At 42.2% G+C, this 19,055-nt stretch overlaps 1 pseudogene; it reads right to left on the reverse strand.

The window, feature by feature from the left end:
* Window positions 1-8,063: 8,063 nt before the first annotated feature.
* LOC100766222 lies at window positions 8,064-8,338 on the reverse strand (annotated as a pseudogene).
* Between the last annotated feature and the right edge of the window lie 10,717 nt (window positions 8,339-19,055).

Raw genomic sequence — 19,055 nt, forward strand, 5'->3', positions numbered from 1 at the left:
CCTGATATCAGCCTGTGAAGTTCAGAAGAGGGCATTGGATCCCCTGGATCTGGAGTTATAGGTGCCTGTGAATCACCATATGGCGCTGGGAATCAAATCCAGGTCCTCTGCAAGAGCAGCCAGTGCTCTTAACTGCTGATCCATCTCTCCAGTCCCAGAAGCTTAATCTGCTGGTAAACTAGCATGAAGAAACAGAGGAGCTGATAAGGATGTTACCAACTTGATGTTGAATTTTTGGTGTGTATCATTTGATGTCTACAATCATCAATGCACACTAGTGAGTTTTTTTTTTTTTTTTTGAGACAGGGTGCCAGAATATAGCCATGCTGGCCTAGAATTCAAGGCTCTGCCTGCTTCTGCCACCCCCAGTGCTGGAATTAAAATGTGCACCATCACATCCAGCTTAACTAATTTTTTTATAGACAAATACTTAGCACCAATATCCTTTAGTATCTCATTCATAGTATATGGTCTGTATCAACTGGATGAATATATTTGCTACAGTAATCAATTTTCATAGTTTTTATTTAGATTTTTTGTAATTTTTTATTAGTTCAAATTAGGAACAAGCTTGTTTCACATGTCAATTCTTTCTCCCTCTCCCCTCCTCTCCTCTCTCCCTTACCTACCCCCCACCTTATCCACCCTCCACTCCCTAGGCAGGGTAGGGCCCTTGATGGGGGCTCCCCAAAGTCCACCACATCATCCTGGGCTTGGCCTAGGCCCTCCCCCATGTGTCCAGGCTGAGAGTGCATCCGTTCACGTGGGATGGGCTCTCAAAGTCTCTTCTTGCACCAGGGAAAAATACTGATCCACTACCAGGGGGCCCCTAGAGTGCAGAGGCCTCCTAATTGACATACTAAGATAATTTTTAAGTAGCACAAAATATAACTTACCAAGGGATATTGTTTGAAAAAAATGCATTTAGAATATATACCCTTTTGAAGTTACTCACATTTTCTGTAAAAAAAGAATAAAATCAGTAAGAAATAGAATTTATATTTTTTACTTACACTTAAAAAAACTTTTACATGTGTGTGGATATTCTGTCTGCATTTAGGTCTGTGAACTATTTGCATGCCTGTTGGTTTGGGCAGATGCCAGAAAAGAGTGCTGAATTCCCTGGCACTGGAGTTACAGATGGTTGTGAACCACCATGTTGATGCTGGGAACTGAACCAGTCCTCTGGAAGAAGAGTCAGGGTTAACCAACCACTGAGCCGTATCTCCAGGCCCTCCTCCACGAGCCTCTTCAGAATTATGCAAGGAATATAGTAGGTGCCTGCAGTACTGATTGAGATAGTAGAAAATATCCCCCAGCAAATTTACTTATTTTTTTCTAATCATCGACTAAATCTGTGTTTCGAAGTAGATCATTCCTGTGAAGGTTCTATTTCTAAATGAGGAAGAAAAATATATATGAGCAAACTTCACTTTTCACAGATGTATAAAAACCTTTTGTGAAAATGTACAGTATACAGGCTGCCAGGTTCTACACTGAGCATATTTTGACTTCAGAAGGCTGCCTAATGTTAATGTTAAATCTCAACATCTTCCTTTTAGTTTAAGATATGTAATAGCATATCAGTGGTACCATGCTGGCTACAGATGGCTCTTAAGTGCAGTTATTCTGAATTAGTTAATGAGCTGTCTCAGGCTCTTTTGTTAACTATGGTCTTACCTAACTTACAGTTGAACACACACACACACACACACACACACACACACACACACACACACACACACACAAACGCAAGCACACACTCACACCACAAGGGTCATAAAGACAATGGTCGTATTTTTCCTGGAGCAGAAATGTGAAAGCTTTTGCCTCTTAGCTTGCAAAAGGTATATCAAATTACATAGAACTGGCAAAAATCAACATGATTTTTTTTAAAGAGTAAATCCTGCCAAACTAATTTCTTTTCTTCTTTTTTTTATCAACTGCAAACGTGGCAGATGGTAGAGCAATGATCACCTTGACAAAAAAAATCATCTCTCTCTCTCTCATATATGTGTGTGTGTACACGTGTGTGTGTTTTAACATTCTATGTGATTACGTCTGAGTTGGAAGTATGACAAGAAGGCTTCCATGTCCCTGCACTGTACCCTTAAAAGCTAACTTTAGCAGACCTGCCTAACGGAGCCTGGAACTGGTTATTGAATAGAGTGAGTACACAGACATTATACATCACCTCTGTCTCGAGAGAGGCAGGAAGCTGGAATTCCACCTGTTTTAGAAATCAAATGACCTGGTGTTACTCATATTTCTGAAAAACCCCAAGCAACTTGATATCATATCAGCACAAAAGAACCTCCATCTTCTAGAATACTAGCCACTAAGAAGTCTCAAGGAAATTAAAATTTATCAAGAAATTGCAAGGAGTTCAAAAGCAATCTTTTAGTAACATTTGCTGTTCCCCGAACTTGTGAGAAGCATGTCCACAAACCTCAGTAATAATGTCATTCTAAATTTAAGCCAGTGTCTGGTGAATCTGAGGACTTCCTGTTCGGCTTCTTTTCTTTGTCCATTCACTGAACACATGATATGAGTGTTTACTGTAGGTCAGACTCTAGGAACAAGACAATTTAAGAGTAACATACTTCTTTTTTGTTTTGTGAACCCTCAAGGAACACACATAGAAAGTGCAATGCTGTGTGCTCTTAAGAGACTAGCAAGGTTCACTTTTTTATTATTTTTTTATTAGTTCAAATTAGAAACAAGCCTGCTTCATATGTCAATCCCCTCTCCCTCTCCCCCCCTCCTCCCACCCCCACCAGCCTCCCACCTCATCCACCCTCTGCTTCCCAGGGAGGGTAAGGCCCTCCATGGGAGACCCCCAAAGTCTGTCATATCATCCTGGGCCCTCCCCCACGTGTCCAGGCTGAGAGAGCATCCCTGCACATGGAATGGGCTCACAAAGTCCTTTCTTATTCCAGGGACAAATACTGATCTACTACCAGAGGCCCCATAGAGTGCTGAGGCCTCCTCATTGACATCCACTTTCAGGGGTCTGTATCAGTCCCATGCTGGCCTCCCAGTCATCAGTCTGGGGTCCATGCACTCCCCTTGTTCAGGTCAGCTGATTCTGTGGGTTTCACAAGCCCGGTCTTGGCCTCTTTGCTCTTCACTCCTCCCTCTCTGCAACTGAGTTCTAGAGTTCAGTTCAGTGTTTAGCTGTGGGTGTCTGCCTCTGGATGAAGGCTCTAGGATGGCATATAAGGTAGTCATCAGTCTCATTTTAGGGGAAGGGCATTTAGGGTAGCCTCTCCACCATTGCTTAGATTGTCATTTGGTGTCATCCTTGTAGATCTCTGGAAATCTCCCTAGTGCCAGATCTCTCCTTGAACCTATAATGGCTCCCTCTGTTATGGTATCTCTCGTTCTGCTCTCCTCTATTCTTCCCCCGACTCAACCTTCCTGCTTCCCCATTTCCTCCTCTCCCCTCCTCTTCTCCCCCTCTCGTTCTCCCCGCTCCCTCTCCCCTGCCCTAGTGCTCCCAATTAGCTCAGGAGATTCTGTCCCCTTCCCCTTCACCAGGGTCCATGCATTCTTCTTGTAGAGTCCTCCTTGTTTCCTAGTTCCTCTGGTGGTGTGGATTGTAGGCTGGTAATCCTTTGCTCTATGTCTAAAATCCATGTATGAGTGAGTACATACCATATTTGTCTTTTTGTGACTGAGTTACCTCACTCAGGATGGTTTCTTCTAGTTTCATCCATTTGCCTGCCAATTTCAAGATTCCATTGCTTTTTTCCACTGAGTAGTACTCCATTGTGTAAATGTACCACATTTTCTCTATCCATTCTTCAGTTGAGGGACATCTATGTTACTTCCAGGTTCTGGCTATTAAAAATAATGAAGCTATGGACATAGTTGAACATATGTCCTTATTGTATGAATGTGCATTCTTTGGGTATATGTTGAAGAGAGGAATTGCTGGATCTTGAGGTAGACTGATTCCCATTCTCCTGAGACACCGCCATACTGATTTCCAAAGTGGTCTTACAACTTTGCACTCCCACCAGCAATGGAGGAGTGTTCCTTTTTCTCCATATCCTCTCCAGCATAGACTGTCATTGGTGTTTTTGTTTTTAGCCATTCTGGCCGGTAAGATGGTATCTCAGAGTTGTTTTGAGTTGCATTTCCCTGACGGGAAAATATACACAAATTTGTACATATGCAAACAAAAAGAACATAATATTTTATTTTTTAAATGCTTGTGACATTTGTCTCAGAAATCTGCTTCTGGGAATTTATCCTAAAGTATATTTACTATGGTGGTTTTAATGGGTATGATCCCCATAGAGTCAAGTATTTGAATGCTTGGCCTATAGGGAGTGTGTAGATGGAAGTTTCTGTCCCACTGGGTCCCATAAACACACAGAGGCTTACATTAATTATAAACTGGCCGATGGTTTAGGCTTCTAATTGGCTAGCTCTCTCTTAATTATTAACCCATTTCTATGTATATCTCCACATGGTCTTGGCTTATTGGTGAAGGCCAGGCCTCTTGCTTCCTCAGCAGCTATATGGTGTCTCCCTGATTCTGCTTACTACCTTTCTCTATCCCTGTCTGGACTTCCTGCCTGTCCATTGGCCAAAACAGCTTTTATTCACCAACCAATAAGAGAAACATATGTTCACAGCACACAGAAGGACATCCGCCATCATCTCCTATCTTCTGTCTAAATTTAAAGAAAGATTTTAACTTTAACATAGTAAAATTATATATAACAAAACAGTTATCAAGCAAGAATTTAGTCCACTAACATTTGGCAAAATTTAAAGAAAATATTTTATCATCTATCCTATCCATGTGAGTTTAAAGTTTTATGTGTAACTTATGTTTTATCATAACTAAGGAAAACCATAACCATATATATCTGTCTTCAACTCCATCAAAGACCCCAGAAGGATATAATATTGACAGAAACATCTCAATGCCTGGACAGTCACCCAAAATTCCTCTGTAACGTTGGGGCATCCCTCTTCAGCCTATAGGCTATAGTGTCTGGCAGACTTTTTGATGAAGCAGGAACCCTGAAGGACCATCCTGTACCTTGGCAAGTTCAGCAGTTGCTTTTCTTTGTAGCCTGCTTGTCCAGTTTTGACAGTGTGCTGTCAAGCAGTCCAGGCAAGAGTGTTGTTCAAATGGCCATTCCTGCCATGTTGAAGGCAAACTCCATAATGAATTTCTTTGATGACCATATTCTTCTCTGACATTGGTGTTGGCAGGAGCAGTGTGTCTCATTGTCATGAAAAACCCTAATAAACCAGTTTAAATGCCATATGCTGTAGGTCTTTGAAAGGTTTTGAAGAATACCTATTCATTTGAAATATATCTCTGTGTATCTAGAACCTCACTAACGGAACTATAAATTTTTACTACTATAGGTAATAATTTATAATCTATATTTAATTACATATTGCATTTTAAATGAGTTGTATAAATACAATACCTGAGCAAGAGTAGAAATATACATATAACAAAGTTGATCTTAAATTTGTATCAATAGACCAAAATCTGTAACAATGCAAAGTATTCATTTCTATATCATATTCCTTTTATTTTTCTTTAGAAAAAGATTGACTGTGGTCATTAACCATTCATAAACAACCCCATTTAAATGAAAACAAACATTTATAAACAATATTTTGGAATTTGGGTGTCAGTCTCTACAAACAGGAATAGAGAAAGGTAGTAGGTGGAGTCAGGGAGACACCATGTAGCTGCTGAGGAAGCAAGAGGCCTGGCCTTAACCAGTGAGCCAAGACCATGTGGAGATACACAGATGAATAGAAATGGGTTAATAATTAAGAGAGAGCTAGCCAATAAAATGTTGAGTCATTGGCTTGTATGCCACCATGCTTCCCGCCATGACAATAATCAACTAAATCTCTGAACTGCAAGGCAGCCCAAATTAAATGCTTTCCTTTATAAGAGTTTGTCATGGTCGTGGTGTCTCTTCACAGAGTGTCTCACACAATAAAAACCCTAAGACAGTATATTTGTTTTGTATGTTTATATTTGTACAAGAAGAAGGAAGTGGAGGAGAAAAAATAAAAATGAATGGGAAGAAAGTGTAAGTCAGAAATAGGTGATGGTTATTATCTTAGTCTGGGCTGCCATAAAAATTATCAAAAACTAGATAGATTATGAAAAATCGAAGTTTTTTTCCCTCCCAGGTTCAGAGGTTACAAGTTAGAGCTCCAGTGTGGTGAGGTCTGGCTAGGACTCCTGTGTTTCAGACTGTTAAATGCTCATTTTCTTATCAGGTACAAACCAGAAAGAAGAAAGCTCTTGGTATAGAGTATAGATGAATGATAGAGCATTGGCCTAGCATGCTTGAGGTTAGGGTTTTATCCACACCACTTGATAAACAGCAAGCTTTCTTAGCTCTGATCCTACTCATGAGGGTTATGATCATATCTCAGCCTAGTTTCCTCCCCAGAGCCTTATCTCCTAATAGAGATTAATGTTTCGATGACAAAAGAATATTTCATTTAATCAGATATTTTTTCATAATTTAAAATTTTCCATTCTATTAAGTTTTGTTTTCAAGTGTGTATTTTTCTGAACTAGAAGTTTTGGGAATTTACTCAGAGCAAAAACATACACAGATGCATATACAATGGAGTCTTGTACATAAAATAAACTAAAACTTATCTAAAGATTTAAAAGCCCTGTGAATTGTTGAAGTACATTGCAGTCATTACCATACAGCCACTTAAAATAATCTGGATAGATCATCATGCAAATTTTTCATAAAATTTGTTTGTTAATGGGAACAAACTCTTCATTTGCAGCTAACAGAAAGTGGCCTGATCTGGTGAAACAGTGACTACCTGATCATTCCTCTGCTTCACACCCAGCTTCATGGTGTTGGGGCTGGAGCCATCTAAGTTTTTAAATTCTCAGAGTCATGTACACATCCCTATACCCCTTCTCACTCTAAAGACAAGGGCTTGCAGCTGCTTCCTGCATTTGTTACTTTTGTGGTGCTGTTTAGTTCATTGGTTAGCAAATTAAATGTGTTTGATGTGGACTGTGATACAGATCTTATACTACCTGCCAAATGAGCCCAAAGCCCTTGGGTTCAATCTTCTTCCAGCACTGCAGGAAAAAAATTGAAGTCTTGTGGGATCCCAGGGCACAAACCCCTCGGGTAGGCATCATGTTAGAAACATGATCAGCAAATAGAAACCTGTGAAATGCCTTCTCCTGTCTTGTTGCCATTATTGCATTTAATTTTCATCTCTCATGTCGGAATTAATCCCACTGTCAGGCCACTCATCGGGTTATAGCTAAATTCCAGTTTTGAATGTTTTAACTTTTTCTTTCACTGGGGAGAACAGATCACTTTCAATGAGTATCGTGTGGTTCCAACTTCAAATTTCTGGTAGAAAGAATTGGACGTGCACAGTTTGGGTCACATGTCTATGTGTGGCCTGATTGTCTTTGACCAAGCATGAAGTGGTACAGTAGAGATAAAGATATGTCTGGGGCCCAACTTTAAGGAGAGGAAGCAAGCAGAGTCACTGTACAATGAACCAACCCCCACTTCCACCTACCAAAAAGGGACCTGTTTTAGGGTTTCTATTGCTGTGAGAGAAAACATGTCCACAGCAACTTTTATAAAAGAAAGCAGTAAATTGGGGTGGCAGCTTACAGTTTCAGAGGTTCAGGCCATTATCATCAAGTCAGGGAGCATGGTGGCATGCAGGCAGATGTGGAGTAGTAGCTGAGAGTCCTACATCTTGCAGGCAACAGGGAGTTGACTGAGACACTGGGTGGTATCCTGAGCATAGGACACCTCAAAGCCTGCCCCCACAGTGACACACTTCCTCTAACAAGGCCATACCCACTCCAACAAAGCCACGCCTCCTAATTAATAGTGCCACTCCCTGTGATGTGATTATGATGACCAATTACACTCAAACCACCACAGGACCTGACACTATGTTTGAGTGGATACAAAAAAGACCCAGTAATACAACTGCATTTCTTTGTTGTTACATAAATTAACCCATTTATTTCAGGCAAGTATCAAATGGTAGCGCTTCTACTTGTCCTTCAGTTCCTTCATTCTTCTGATGGAGACTTCACTGTGACAGCAGAAGTGGCGTTGTAGGTCTAGGCCCTGACAGCCTCTATTTTCATGCAGGAACCACAGTGCCAGAGGCCAACAGCTTGTCTCTTCATCTTGGTCTTGCCACAGAAGGAGCAAGTGCACATGGCATATTGGTCAATTTTAATTTTCTTCACCATTTTCTGGAGGGAAGCAGATATGGGTCCATATTTCCCAACCATCCCAACCTTCTTGGTGCATTTAGCCATGCCATAGAACCTATGCCCAAGACCAGAGACAACTGCACTTCTTTAAACAAGGAAAGAGAAAGCTCTATATAAAATATGTCTGTTACTAACACCTGTATTTGAGACTTTTGTGATTTATAGTTAAGGCTTTGTGAATGGGATATATTTTATTTTTAACTTTTCATTATGAAAAAAAATCTGTCATGCAAAAATAGTACAAAGACTTCTCTAGGTCTTCACTCAAGGTCCCCAAATGCTAAACTACATAACCACAACAAAACAATATGAGAACAGGAAAAGTAGCTGTCAACTAACATACAGGCTGCATTTGAATCTTGCAAGTTTCTTCAAGGACCCTTAATTAATTAATTAATTAATTAAGAAATCTCTTGGAAAATTGTATTTAGAAGGCTGAACAGATGGCTCAGGAGTTAAGAGCATGTACTGCTCTTGCAGAGGACCTGAGTAGCCCAGTACTGCCTGTAACTTTCACTCTTAGGGACCCAACACCCTCTGGACTCTTTGGGTACCTGCAGTCATTGGTTCGCGCTTGCCACTAGCTAACCATAGAGGTCTGGCAAGCTCTATCCTCTGATCTTCAGACAGGCTTCATTTGTACAAGGAATATGTCACCACACAGGGCAGTTAAAAATAAAACAAGTCTTTCAAATTTGGAAAACAAAGGTCTGAGCACTGTGTATGCTCAATACTACTGATAATCCCATAGCTGGAAGTAAGTGACACTTTTATCTGCATTTCCTGTATGAAGAAACTCAGATATCAGCAAGTTAAGTAATGTGGTTAATTAATTGTTAGGTGCTAGAGCTAAAATTTGGCTCCACGCTGTTTGACTCCAGAATTCACATTGTTGGTTACTGTGCATGTCCTACTGATACAGCTAGAGAAGTGGCACTCTGTAAACACAACTGTCCACATCCCTAGTTACTCATTCCCAGACACACCAAGAACTGTGGGACCTCCCACCTAGGGGTCATTTCTGGCTTCTCTGCCTTCATCTTGCTTGGCTGTCTCTTTACTTTGTCTGCACATCCATCAGCTTTGAATTAAAGTGCTTCTCATTGTCCTGACTGCACTTGGCAGCCTGACCTAAGAATATTGGTCTTGGCACTACTGGCCCAGAAACACCACAGGAAACTGACCTAGTAGTTATTTTCCTGGCAGTGTTCACCACAGCCTCATGCCCATATCCAGTCATTTACTACACATCTATATCCTGAAAATTTTTGAATCTTCAAAACACATTCAATAATAATATAGTGAATATAGCATACCTTTTACATAGCTACAACCACTAAAAATTAACTTTTACCACCAGATTCAAATATACATTCATGTGTAATTTGCATATTTTCCATAAGGCTGGAGGTGCTATGACCACCTGAACCCTGACAACTTAGCAGAAATCGTAAGATTTAATATCAGGATATATCCATGGCTAAGGCTTATTACCACAAAAGGTACCCCCGCCCCCGCAAAAAAAACCAAAACCAAAAACAAAAACAAAAACAAAAAACAGAAAAAAGATAAGCAGAGTGGAACCCCAAAAGACAAGGTACCATGTTTTAAATTTCTTTCCCATCAGAAGTCACAGTAGACAGATATAAAATGGCTCTATCAGTTTTAACCTCAAGGTCCAAGACTGTTCATTTTGTTAAAGATGTGTTTTTTATTTCTTGTGGATGAATGTTTTGCCTGCATTTGTGTATGTGTATCAAATGTGCACCTGGTGTGTGGAGACTGCCTTTATTTTGGTCTTTTCCATATATATGAGAGTAATGGAGCAAAGCTCAGTGCCAAGCCTTGTGGCTAGAGTGGGCAAGACTCAACCAATTGCCACCAGGGACTCTAGCCTCTGGTGCCAGGTGGTCAGGTACCATTATAGTAAGTGAGTACAGGGTGGGAAGGTGGAAGGGAGAGAGAGAGGCCAAAGGTTCATTGGCTGGAGAGAGAGGTGGATCTGAAGAGGTGAAGGTGTTGAGAAACAGGCTGACATGAATGCCCTGTTTGCCACCCAAATCCAAGGTGATGTTCAGGCCTGGGCTGTTTCCAAGGGCCAAGTCTTGGTCTGAGGCCCTAAAGCAGCCGAGGGAGCCTGAGTTGATATCTATTGCTCCTGTTGTCACTGAGGCCTGTGCATAGGCCTGTAGTCTGGGCCACCACCTGGGGACATGTTTATGTCCAAGGGCTACTCTGCCTTGAGAGCCATACGAACCTGAGTGACCTGTGCTGCCGTGGTGACATCCAGGGCCCTGCTGCTACCAAGGACCGTGTTTGGGTCCGTGGTCCTACCACAGCCTGGGTCTGTTTGATGTTCGTGGCCCATGCTGCCACCAAAGGCCACACGGATGCCTGCGGTCTTGACTGAAACCTGCGGCTGTGTGGGTGTCTGAGGGCCATGCCACTATAAGGGCCATGGTGATCTGAATGTCCAAGGCCATGGTGTCATCCAGGCCAGGGCTGCTGCTGAGGGCTATGGCGGGGTCTGAGTTGATGTCTGTGTTTTCTGTTACCACCGAGGACCATGAAGATGCCGGGGGTTTGGTCAGCCACCGAGACCATGTTGAAGTCTGAGGGCCATGCCACTGCCAGGGCCATGCTGATGTAGGTGGCCTGTGTCGCTCCCTGAGGCCCTGGAGACGTCCAGGCCTGAGCTGCTGCTGCCTAGCACCATGTCTGGGTCAATGGGTCTGCTGCAGCTGGGGTCTGTGTTGATGTCCATGGCCCGTGTTACCACAAGGGGCCACAGGAACCTTGCCTGTTGAAAACTGAGGGCTGTGCTGAGCCAACCCCACCCCTCATTGGCCTTGGGATAGCTGGTCCTGCCCCTTGCTGGATATTGCCATGGGACAGCTTGTCCCCACACTTGGGAAAGATGGTCCCACCCGTCACCACGAGTGTGCACCTCACCTGGGCAGTACACTAGCACTGTTCCTGTTGCCAGGGATGCAGGTGAGTCGGCTCTGAGGGTGTGAGGGCAGCAAGCTGACCCTACCTCTCCTTGTTTGCCATGTGGTGGCCTGGGTGAGGGAAAGATGCCCTTCCTCATCCCCTTGCCACCTGTGGCAGGCAAGAGAGCTGGCCCTGGGGTCATGAGAGTGGATTAACTAGCCCTGCCCCTCACCAGCTGCAGACACAGGAGAGAAGACCCTGGACCATGCCAGGACAGCATATTGGAGTTAAACCTGTTGTCAGGCACACAGGTGAGCCAGCCCTGAGGACATGAAAGCAGGAGAGCTGATCCCACTCCCCCCCCCATATGCCCCTACAGTAATTGGAAGAGAAGGTTCTGCACCTCACCTAGGCAAGACAGTGATGCTGGCCCTGACGGTGTGAGTATGGGTCAGCCAGACCTGAGGGCCTCAGAGCAGAATTAGCCCCACTCCTTGCTGTAGGCTGCATTGCATGGGCTAGCTGAGGCAGAGCTGAAGAGCTCATCTTGGTGGTGACAATGTGGAGAAGCTGGAGGGGAGGGCTGACTAGCTCAGCTACCTCACAGGCACAGAAACCAGTGCTATAAGATTCACCTCTATGAACTGTTGGAACATGTGAGGGAGACAGACCTACAGATCCAAAACAGCAGGATCTCCATGACACAGACAGGATATCCAAGAGGAGCCCCAGTGAGAGCCTATTATCAATGGTATAGCAGAGGTCAGAGGCCTATAACCAGACCAATGACTCATGGCAATGAACACTTTCAAGTAAAGATGAAAGGACTAAAGGGTTAATGTGTAACTCAAATTGACTGGCCCTTCCACAAGGAGATCTCTCTCTTTCTCTTTCTTTGGGTTGTTTTTTGTTTATTTTTTGCTTTGCTTGGTTTGGTTTGGTTTTCCTTTTAAATTTTGTTTTGTATTTGGGTGAAGTTTGTTAGAGCAGAGGGTGGATGGGGGAATGGGTAGGATTGGGGTGCATTATGTGAAATCTGCAAATAATAAAAGTTTTTTAAATGAAGTTAGAATGGTGTGTATATTATCCTCTTCAGAATATATTCAGTAATAGAAAGTTATCCCAGAAGATATCAAGCATTGAGGTGTACCTGTTACTATGGTTTGAATGAGCATGTCCCATAAGCTCATAGATTTGAACACTTGGTCCAGTTGGTGGTACTGTTTGGGGAGACTTAGGAGGCAAGGCCTTGGTGGAGGAAGTATGTCACTGGGGGTGGGCTTTGAGACTTTAAAGACATGCCATTTTTTAGTATGCTCTCACTGCTTCATGCTGTAGTCAAGATGTGAGCTTTCAGCTCTCAGCTTCTAGCTCCAGCCACCACGCCTACTGGCTCTGCCATGCTGTCCCTGCTATTGTAGATCCTAACTCTGTGAAATCATAAGTCTCTCTTACTTGTTCTTCCATCAATTGCCTTGCTCATGGTGTTTTATCACAGCAGCAGAAAATCAGTAATCAATGAGCATTAAAACTGATAGCACTTGTCCATTTTTTAAATCAACTATGAATTAGTCACCAAAATATTATGGTCAGATAAACTATAGCTTTTTATTGCCTAATGGTGTCCATGCAATTCGTTTACTTTGCTCTACTTTGAAGCTTCTTGCTTACTTGGAAAAAAATAGTGGAAAAAGATGGTGTCCACATTGAACGTGGTCAGTGCCTGGCCTGGCACTTTATGTGTGGCAGACACTGCATGGAGTGAGCTATTAGCAGCAATCTGTTCATTCTACTCTCCAGTAGGCACAGTGAATAGGACGTGTTCCAAGTAGGCTGTAGGTCTCCTTGAGAGCTAAATACTGCATATGGCATTTGTTGGATCTTTTATTGTCCACAAGCCAGAGATAAATTCATCAGGGTCATTGTTCGCCTGGAAAACTCTGAGTTTCTTTCCTATATAGGGTGACAAGTAAGTAAACAAGCTGTTTTTATACCATCAAACTAAAATGACTGTAATGAATTAGGGAATTAATTTTGTTTGTGAAATTCACTTACACCTCTTGTCAGGCCAATCCGCACCTACTATAATAACCACTTAAGTGGCCAGGTGGTAGTGGAGCGCACCTTTAATCCCAGCACTTGGGAGGCAAAGGCAGGTGAATCTCTGAGTTCTAGGACAGCCTGGTCTACAAAACAAGTTCCAGGACACAGAGAAATCCTATCTCAAAAAACAAAGTAAGTAAATAAATAACTGCTTAAGGAAAAAAAATAAGCCCAGAAAGTTCTTATGCCAGCTGTTCTCCCTGATTCATCCCCTGCGAGACATGAAACAGACTGACATTGACAGAACACAGAATCCTAGAGCACAGAAAGCAGGGTGGCAGGCAGTAAATCAGGGTGCAGGGCAGTAAAGTGCTTCAGTGCATTCACAAGGCTCTGCCTTCTATTCCTGGAACCACAAAAATGAAATAAATAAATATAAATTTTAAATGATGTAAAATATATAGCAAGTTTTAATATCTCTCATCTTTCATAACATCCAGCATAATGCACATAAGCTGAAGACCAACCAGGTAGGTCCAGAAAGGAGAACAGAAAGGGTCACAGAGGGCATGGCAACTGCAGCTGGGGGAATGATGTACCACTTCCTTTATTCTCCCTTGATCTCTCTCTCTCTCTCTCTCTCTCTCTCTCTCTCTCTCTCTCTCTCTCTCTCTCTCTCTCTCTGTGTGTGTGTGTGTGTGTGTGTGTGTGTGTGTGTGTGTGTGTTGTGTGTGTGTATGTGTGTGTATGCAGGGTGCTGTCATCCTCTATTGTTATCCATCTTTTTTTTTTTTTTGAGAGTCTCTCACTGAACCTGGAACCTGCCTACACGGACTAGGCACTTGTCTGGACTAGCTGGTCAGTGAGCTCTAGGGATGTGCCTGTTTCCAGCAGCTCAGCCCAAGACTATAGTTTATGCCACATCTCTTGGTTTTTATATGGATGCTGCTGGTCTTACAGCGTTTGTAACCCCCCTGGGAAAAGACCATAGACCCATTCTAATTATAATTAAAGGATTTATTGATTAGCTGCTGGCAGGACTAACAGTCTCTGAGCTAGATTTGAGATAGCCGTTAAAAAAAAAGGGATGAGTGAAGGATTTTTAAAGTGGAAAACCACAAGAAGACCTTCAATATCTACACAAGCAAGCCCAAAACTAGTTTGTGCTGCCAAGATAAGTGGTTAAAGATACTCAAAGCAGTCTTTGGGTATCTGTGTAAGCAAGTTACTGAAGCAACAAGGCAGTGAGTCACATCATAACAAGTAGATAGTCATGGCTGTACATTTTTGGGTGGGGTCACTAAGTCAGGGTAACTAGTTACTTATTTTCCGGGGACTGGAGTCAGAGACAAATGGCTGGTGGGTGCCAAGATGCATGCCTAGCATAAATGGAGTTCCTTTAGCCATCACACCGAGGATCCAGGCTGATGCTTGTATAGCAAACAATTCATCCTCAGAGCCAGTCCTACCACCTTGTTTTGGTGGTATAACTGACAAATAAAAACTCCATATGGTTAAGGTATATAGTTTTATATATATTCACAAACATTGTGAAATAAACTAATGAACAAGTCCAGAGCCTCATAGTTTTAAAAAGAAAGAAATAACACTTAAGATTTTTTTAAAAAGTAGGGAATATGGCTGGACATGATGGTGACTGTCTATGACCCCAGGTCAAAGAGGCTGAGGCCAGAGGCTCTCAAGTGGGAGGCTGTCCTGGGATATGTCACAGATTCTAGACCAGACTGGGCCACAAAGCAAAACTATGTCTCAAAAAAGCAAACAAATTGAGGAATGCTTCATGAAGTCACATGCTATCCATGCATGGATCACAAAAATCTCAGTATCTTATTAACCTTAATATATGTGCTGCCCTATAGTCCTTGTAATAGTCCTCCTTCATGAACAAAACACCAAGTGAGTGACCCAGAATTTGAAGAATAATGGAAAGATTGCTTAGGGATTATTATTATAGTGAGTGACACAAAATTGAGATAATTCACATCTCCCTGTAGCAGGTTCTTGGAGTGGATCCCTAGGCTCTGGGGTAATGGGTCCAAACAGATGTAAAGTTGAAGGAGCTTGCACACCTTGTGGAAAAGTGTGTCAGTAGAAAATCACACCAATGCATGGAAATACAGACTTGTGAAGGAGACAGACAGACAGACACACAGAGAAAGGGGTGGGAGGAAGAAAGAGGGATGAAGGAGGAGGGAGAGATTTAAAATCCTCTGAATCCCTTGGTTCAGAGTATAAATGGCCAAAGTCTTTCCCTATTATCCCCAGGACTGTGAAATGCTAAATCCTCTTCTTCACATAAATGACTGAGTGAGATTTTCTACCCCTTAACCAATACAAAGACATTTTGCCCATTTCTGAGTAAGGCACCTATTTTTAAAACCAATCTCACTTTTATATTCAGGAGAAAAAAGTACTCTGACAAAAAAAAATAGGCTGAAGTATCTTTAGCTAAATATTTACATGGATTTTGTATGAAAATGTGCTAAGGCTATGTCTGTGTATGCCTCTTCTGCATGCCTCTGTGTATGTATGTGTCTGTGTTATATGTATGTGTGAGTGTGTGTCTGTGTCTCTCTGTGTATCTATATGTGTGTGTGTGAGTCTCTGTGTATTTGCATGTGTGTGTTTTATGTGTATGTGTGTATATGTATATGTATGTGTGTATATGTTTGTAAACAAATTCACAATGACAAATACTTAACATTTTTGACACTGCTGATTAGGAATTGACACTCAAGAGAGGATGAATAGTTAGCAGCTGAAGACCCCTCCAAAGACAGTAAGGGCAATGTCAGATGTCGTTATCTGAACCTTCAGATTTTCACAGTGAAATGATTGTTACTCTTCCATTGTGTAGATACTTACACTCTTCACAAACAGAGCCTGAGAACGTGACAGCCTGGCAGCTGAATAGACTCTCTAGCAGCGACAAGGTTGTAGGCAGACTTTTCTGTCCTAATAGTTAGCTCTGTCCTGCCAGCAAACTCTTCTTATTAGTTATGAATGCTTGACCAATAGCTTAGGCTTGGGCTTGTTACTAACTCTTATGACTTAAATTAACCCATATTTTTGTCTGTGTTCTACCATGTGGCTCAGTACAGCATGTACATCTCCTGCTTCCTCTTGAGTCTTGCTCATGACTCCTTGAGACTCCGCCCTTCTTCCCAGCATCTTCCTAGTCTGGCTCTCCTGCCCAATCCCTTCCTGTCCAGCTATAGGCCAGTTAGCTCTTTATTAACCAATGAGAGTAACACATATGTACAATGTACAAAGACTGTTCCACAGCAGAGGTTCGCTGTCTAGAATTGTCCTTTGTCATTGTATGGTTGCATCAGCTCCAAGCCAGTCTTCCCTGCAAAGGGTTCTTTAGAGCATCGGGACCAGGCAAGTCTATGGGAGCTGTTGTCTGGATGTTCTCATTTGGCCCATTCATTAATACACATTTAGATGTATGGAAAACTTAGGCCTGATACCAGCTTTCATTGTAATAAAGCATTGCGATAATATTGTAATTTTCATTCTATTTTCAATGATATGCTAGTGGAGTACAGTGTGATATTTGGCAAATATATATGATCTGCAATGATAGAATCAAGACAGTGTATCACCACCTCAAATGTTTTCTTATACTGAAACCATCACCAATAATTTCTCCCAGCTGTTTTGAAATGTGTAATAAATTATCGTTAGCTATTGTCACACTGCTATGCACTATCTCTCTTAAACTTCTGCCACAAACATGCACTCTTGAATAGAGTTCCTTTTCTTTGAGGGGCAGACTAATATATTGACACATTAGCATCTGGCTAACTCTCAATCACTTGCTTTGGTGGTTGAAAAGAGTAAAAAGGTAATTTTACTCCCATCAGGAAAACCACTTTGGGGTACTTTTTATCTACAATGGTATGTTTCTAGATTTGTTGTATTGGCCTGCATGCAGAGTAATACACAAGACCCAATGGGGAATTAAGTTGCCTTGTCCAGAATGTGGGGAAGAAGGGTTTTGTTTGCACAGGCCTGTGTCCATTTACACATAGTACAGGGATGAGGAAAAGTGGCCTTTCAGGATAGGTGGGTTCTAGGTGCTGTGACTTATGAGCATTTAAAAAAAATGGCCTAACCCAAGCTTGACGTGAGTGTGGTGGATGGAGAGGGTGGAGAGGGGAGGGGGTGGTAGGGAGTGGTGGCTTTCAAAGGAACATGAAGCACCTATAGTGCCATGGACACAGCAGTGACTTGAAGATCAGAGGTCCTCCCAAACTGTCCCAGCATGTATACCCCTCCTTGTATAATACTGCTGTAAGGTTGGTGTAATATTTATTATAAAACTGTGCTACAGAGTTAATTCAAATCTATCAGGGATAAACGCACAATGTAAAACTCTAAAGCAAGCCTCTTACAATATATTAAGCTAACAATGGCTCCTTGGGGACACTTTCTTTGAATATCTTGTCACAGAAGCCTCCATCTGCATAAAGCAGAAGGCAGCCCTGGTTCCCTCAGCAGCATGCTTGCTTCTCACTACAGCAAAGCCGACTGCCCTCTCAACTTGGAGGACTAGCTGCTCACCTCTGCTAGTTAGCAGGGGAAACAGTGTACCACAATGTCTCAGTGTACCACACAAACAGCATCATTTATGTGTACCTGTGCTAGAAGAGCTGCTTCATTTCAGTGACAGTTATGTGAAAGGGGAAAATGTTCCTCGATTGTATCTCTTCCACTGACAAAATTCAAGAGTTGAATCCAGCCATTCCTCCCCCGCAGCACAGAATGAGACCTTCACCAACTGTGTCCAGGACTCTATCTAAATTTTGTTTATTCACCTGAAATGCCCTGATTCAAAAGGGCCAGGCTTGCTAGTTTCTGCTCTGCTTTAATTAGAGGGTATAGAGTTCCAAGGCACTAATTTCCTGCCCCTGGTGTATGTTGAAATTACCTGGACATATTTTCCCCAACAAACTAACATTTCAACCTTGCTCTAAGTCAGGAACTCTTCCATGTGGCCCATGAAGCAACAGCATCAGCGTTACCCAAGGATTTGCTAAAAATGCAAAATTGTGAACCCCACCTCAGATCTACTGATGCAGAGAGGATGTGTCTAGTAATTGTTTCAACATCCCTCCAGGTGGTTTAGTGTTCACTAAAGCTTAAGACTTTTTGGCTTGAACAAGTTAAATTAGAATACACAAATACAGGTGCTCCTGATGGACCGCCAGCTTTGAGAGCACTGTGTTGGACAAAAGCCTCCAGGAACTCAAAAGAATTCCGAGTTGCCTAAGCCTTCATTCCTCACACTTGGCTTCACCCCCATCTTCCCATTCAGGTCTCTTTGGAGTAAGATTAGCAATAACTCAACAGATTTTAGACTTAATTCCTGAACTTATTTCTGGCCTTGGTTTCATTTCATCTTTGAATTCATTACTTATTTGTAAATATCCACGAAGGTAGACAGCCAGATCTCACAGCATATGTTCTCAGGGTTTTTTCCCTAAGAACTACTCAGGAATGTATTACAAATGGAAAAAAAGGGGGGGGGAAGAAGGTCTTATTTTAGAGCAGAAGTTCTCAATCTTGACTATACATTAGAATAAGCATAAAAAAATCTGATGCCCAGACCATATCCCAGACCAATAAAATAAGAACCTCTGGGGTAGGACCCAGACACTAATATATTTTAAAGCTCCCAGGTGTCTCCAGTTGGCTGAAAATCATACTCGAGCAGGAAAATTGGCTGGAAACTTGATCTTGAATAAGAGAGGAGAAC

This window comes from Cricetulus griseus (assembly GCF_003668045.3).
Source record: "Cricetulus griseus strain 17A/GY chromosome 1 unlocalized genomic scaffold, alternate assembly CriGri-PICRH-1.0 chr1_1, whole genome shotgun sequence".
NCBI classification, from domain to species: Eukaryota; Metazoa; Chordata; class Mammalia; order Rodentia; family Cricetidae; genus Cricetulus; species Cricetulus griseus.